Here is a 5,210-nt window from a genome sequence, read left to right as displayed (position 1 = left end):
CAAATGATTCAAAACATGGTGCAATTCTGTGGATTGGCCCACGAAGATCCCAATGCACACATTTCTAACTTTTTAGAATTTGTGACACCTTCAAACACAATGGGGTAAGTGATGATGCCATTAGGTTGAGGTTATTCCCATTTTCTTTGAAGGATAAAGCCAAAGCATGGCTGAATTCATTACCGGCAGGATCAATAGCTACGCGGGATGAAATGGCCAGCCGTTTTCTCTCTAAATATTTTCTCCCTTCTAAAACTGCTAAAATGAGGAATGACATCACTACTTTTTTTCAGCAAGAGGGGGAATCTTTAAACGAGTCATGGGAACGATACAAGGAGTTGTTAAGGAGAGTTCCTCACCATGGCCTCCCCATTTGGCTGCAAGTGCAGACTTTCTATAATGGTCTTACTAACTCAAATAAGACCATATTAGATGCTACAACTGGAGGGTCCATAAATAATAAAACTCCAGAGGTTGCCCATGCACTTATTGATGAAACGGCAGCCAACAACTATAATGGCATTCTGAAAGAACTCAAACTAGGAAGCAGCATGGCTTGCATAATGTTGATACTTATACGGTACTATCTGCACAAATAGGAGCACTCAGTAAGAAAATAGATGAAATGCAGATAGTTGCCATGCATGTGCAGCCTCTTAATGTTAGACAGTTTTTGTTTGGTTTAATTCTGTGTAAAACCCTAAAACTGGACATTTATAGAGACTCATGTTAGTTTTAAATGTTCACAGCCGTTGGATAAGTCTGGGGAGATTTATCCTGCCAAGGCTGATACTGGTGTGCCACCAAGTGTTGGGATGGCCGGTCTCAGCCATCAGGGTAAGACCCGAGGCACATGCAGTATGGGATTACTTGAATCCTTGAACCGGACCAGATTTCCAGTATTGCCCTGGACCTTGGAGATAGATGGGCAAAACTGGAAAGTTACACCTGACCCCTAGACTCGATTATGACATTTCACTAGGTGTTGGATCAGGCTGCCTTTGATATGCCATTCAGTGAGATCCTTAGCGGGGATCAAAACCTGGGTATGTTGGGGCAGTTTGAGAATTAATCTGAGTGGGTGATCATAGTGACAGAATCAGCCGCTTTGTCGGACAAAGGGTAATGATCGGGAATGCACTCTCTCTGATGGAAACCAAACTGCCGGCAGTTGATTTCAATCGTTGGAATTTTGTTTTGCAAAATTAATATATTTATATATATATGTACGGTTTCGAATTGTTTGCAAATGGTTTTAATTCCCGGGATCCATGTGAGAGGAGAGTGCGGCACTGTTCCTTGCAGCCGAGGGAGAGGTCCTCTCTTGTCGGGCAGTGCTTGATCATTAAGGGCTGAGAGGTTAAGTGTAAGACCATTGAGCATAATACCTGATGGGCTAATCTTGCACCTGCCCACAGTCCCTGGGTTTTTATAAGATGGCTTGGCCCAGGGACCACTTAATGTAAGTGTTGGGCCCATAGGGTCCATATGATGGACTCAAGGGGTTCATTGAGTTTTTCAGTGAATTCGGCTGGGCCTTGTATTAGAGGCTGGGCCGAACCCATGTGGCTGGTGTGTAGATCAATGCTTGGGTCCCACGCCATACAAAGAAGCCCAACTGGGCAGCAGATTGGAAAGTAATTAGACAATGAACACTTAATGGGCCAAAAGCCCATTTCGAGGTGGGCTGATATGCTCACCCATCCATGGGGCGAATTTGATATTAAAGTTAGTAAAAGGATTGGGCCTTAAGCTTTATCCACTCTTAGAGACCAAATTCAAATTAGATTTGAATCTGGTAACCTCCTGATAAGATCAGGAGTAAGCTAACTCTATCTGCAAAAGGATTAAGATTATCCCCTATCCAAATACTGATTTGGATTGGGATAACTCCTAAAAAGGAGGTTTCTTAATCAAGAAGAAAGGAGGAGATTTTGAACCACCTTGAAGAGGTATAGGATATCTCCTGCGAATTTAGATTAGAATTCATTGATACTCTCCAGAAAAAACAGAAAAAGCAGTTCAGCCTTTTTCATTTTGGAGATCTCCTCCTGCCGCCGCCATCTGCCATTACAAGATTAGATCTTTGCAGAAAAGAAAGTCAAGAAATCTGTTCTTGACATCAGTCTTGCAAGAAAGACTGAAAACAGATTCAGTGTTTAGTACTTCCAGAGGATTCTTGTGAAGGATCCAGTGTGTAGGATGCACCCTGCTGGTTCTGTTCCATTCACAGCTGTGTCATCTTCAGCAGGAACGTATCTTGGAGCATTCTTTGGGCGTGAACACCAACTTTGGGAGATACTGCTTCTCCGGATCAGGTATATTCCTCCCATTTATCTTTCGGTACAGATCTGGTATGATTATGGTTCAAGTAGGATCCTTGAATATTGTATTCTAAATTTAGGGAATATGATTCCCAGTTGAGAGATGGTAGGAAATTTTTGAAATTCGCCCACCCATTCCGCAACCTTTATGGCGTCCATTAGATGGATCCTACCATTCTTTCACTTAATTGTGAATTGTGTGGGGGAGGCCACATCAGTACTGAATGCCAAGTTGGCAATCAGTTCAGGCCATCTACTGAACAAGTTGACTATGTCAACAATTCGTCAAGACAACAGGGTTATCAGAGTCACCATACTTTTCATCCAGGATGGAGGGGACATTCAAACCAGTCCTGGCCAAATCAGCATACTTCCAAGCCGTTCCACTAGACTTATCATCAGCCTGAACCAAAGTCCAATTTGGAGGAACTGATGACAAAATTTATAGTAGGTGCAGAAACCAGGTTCCAAAACCAGGAAGCCTCAATCAAAAACCTAGAAAACCAAGTGGGGCAATTGGCACAATTAATCTCTTCCAGACTGTCGGGAACTCTTCCAAGCAACACTGAAGTGAATCCATGAGAGCAGGTGCAAACTATTAACTTAAGGAATGGAAAAGAGTTGCCCGAGGAAGAAAAGAAGAATTGGGGTGAACCCAAGGTAGAAACAAGCCTTGGGACCGGACAACAAAAGACTGAACAACTAGAAGCACAACAAGGGATGCACCAGCAGCCACAAGTTCCATTCCCTAACAGGCTGAAGCAACAAAAATTGGAAAAGGAATTTGGTAAGTTTCTTGAAATATTTAAAAGTTTACATATTAATATTCCTTTTGCTGATGCTTTAGCCTAGATGCCACACTATGCAAGGTTTTTGAAGAAATTATTGGCAAACAAAAGGAAACTGGGAGATGTGGCTACAATTGCTTTAAATGAGGAATGTTCTGCTATCCTTCTGAACAAGCTGCCTCAGAAACTCAAAGATCCAGGGAGTTTCACTATTCCTTGTACCATTGGCAGTTTAAAAATTGAAAAAGCTTTAGGTAACATGGGAGCTAGCATCAATTTAATGCCATATTCTATCTTCAAGAAATTAGGGTTGAATGAACCCCAACCCACTAGAGTGGCATTACAATTGGCTGATAGATCCATTAGACATCCTAGGGGGATCATAGAAGATGTGTTAGTTAAAGTTGACAAATTCATTTTTCCAGTTGATTTCATTGTGTTAGACATCCAAGAACCCCCCACCCTTGAACTGAATCAATTACCATCCCATTTAGAGTATGCTTTTCTTGAGGAACCATCAGATTTCCCCGTGATAATTTCCGCAGCACTGAATCCCTTACAAAGAGAAAAATTATTAAGAGTGCTGCGGGAACACAAAAATGCTATAGCTTGGAAGGTAGAAGATATCAAAGGCATTAGTCCATCAATCTGCACTCATAGAATTTTGATGGAAGAGGACAACAAGCCTTCCGTTCAGCCCCAAAGGCGCCTGAACCCCAACATGAAAGAAGTGGTAAAGGCTGAAATAATTAAATTGTTAGATGCTGGGATCATTTATCCTATTTCTGATAGTTCTTGGGTAAGCCCTGTGCAAGTTGTGCCCAAGAAAGGGGGTATGACTGTTGTTCCAAATGAGAAAAATGAACTCAACCCTATTAGAACCATCACCGGATGGTGTGTGTGTATTGACTATAGAAAACTAAATGAAGCCACCCAGAAGGACCATTTCCCTTTCCCATTTATGGACCAAATGTTGGAGAGGCTAGTCGGGCATGAGTATTATTGTTTCTTGGATGGATATTCAGGGTATAACTAGATACCAATTGCACCAGATGATCAAGAAAAGACCACTTTTACTTGCCCATATGGAACCTTTGCATACCGAAGGATGCCCTTTGGGTTATGCAATGCCCAGTAACCTTTCAGCGATGTATGATGTCTATATTTTCTGATATGGTTGAAAAATTTATTGAGATCTTTATGGATGATTTTTCAGTTTTTGGCTCTTCGTTTGATGCATGTTTGAATAATTTGGAACAGGTGCTTACTAGATGCAAAGAAACACATCTTGTGTTGAATTGGGAGAAATGTCATTTTATGGTGCAAGAGGCATAGTGCTTGGACACAAGATCTCTCAAAGAGGTATAGAAGTCGACAAGGCCAAGGTGGAGGCAATTGAAAAACTGCCACCCCCAACATTTGTTAGTTCATTGAGAAGTTTCTTAGGACATGTCGGATTCTATAGGAGGTTTATTAAGGATTTCTCAAAAATTGCCAAGCCATTATCTACCTTGCTTGAAAAAGAAGTGACTTTTGAATTTTCAACTGAATGCCTTCATGCTTTCAACATCTTGAAAGACAAATTGATCCATGCACCTATCATGGTAGCACCAGATTGGACCCTCCCATTTGAATTAATGTGTGATGCGAGTGATTCTGTTATAGGAGCTATTTTAGGACAAAGAATGAACAACCATTTTCAGCCAATTTACTATGCTAGCAAAACCTTGACTAGACCCCAACTCAATTACACCACCATAGAAAAGGAGTTGCTACTATTAATATTTGCACTTGACAAGTTTTGTTCATATCTGATATTATCCAAGATTGTTGTCTACATAGATCACTCGGCATTAAAGCACTTGCTTACCAAGCAAAACTCAAAACCAAGACTAATAAGGTGGATCATTCTATTGCAAGAGTTTGACATTGAGATTAGAGACATGAAGGGTATTGCAAACCTGACAGCTGACCATCTCTCCCAGATAGACAAGGTAAGCTCAAAAGAGGAGATAACCAACAACATTCGAGAAGAATTTCCAGATGAGTAGTTGTACTCAATACAGAAATACTCATATGCTTGGTATGCTGATTTTGC

General features: G+C 41.2%; 1 non-coding gene across 1 annotated transcript; it reads right to left on the bottom strand.

Annotated features, from left to right (window-relative positions):
• Positions 1-260: 260 nt before the first annotated feature.
• Positions 261-367, bottom strand: LOC148878903 (small nucleolar RNA R71). Its single transcript, XR_016106188.1, has one exon. It is a non-coding gene; the product is annotated as a small nucleolar RNA R71 (small nucleolar RNA).
• Between the last annotated feature and the right edge of the window lie 4,843 nt (positions 368-5,210).

The sequence above is a fragment of the Nelumbo lutea genome, chromosome 1, assembly GCF_056320005.1.
Source record: "Nelumbo lutea isolate HS-2025 chromosome 1, American lotus-T2T, whole genome shotgun sequence".
NCBI classification, from domain to species: domain Eukaryota; kingdom Viridiplantae; phylum Streptophyta; class Magnoliopsida; order Proteales; family Nelumbonaceae; genus Nelumbo; species Nelumbo lutea.
The sequence above is the reverse complement of the archived record's forward strand: the minus strand, read 5'-3'. Positions and strand labels throughout refer to the sequence as shown.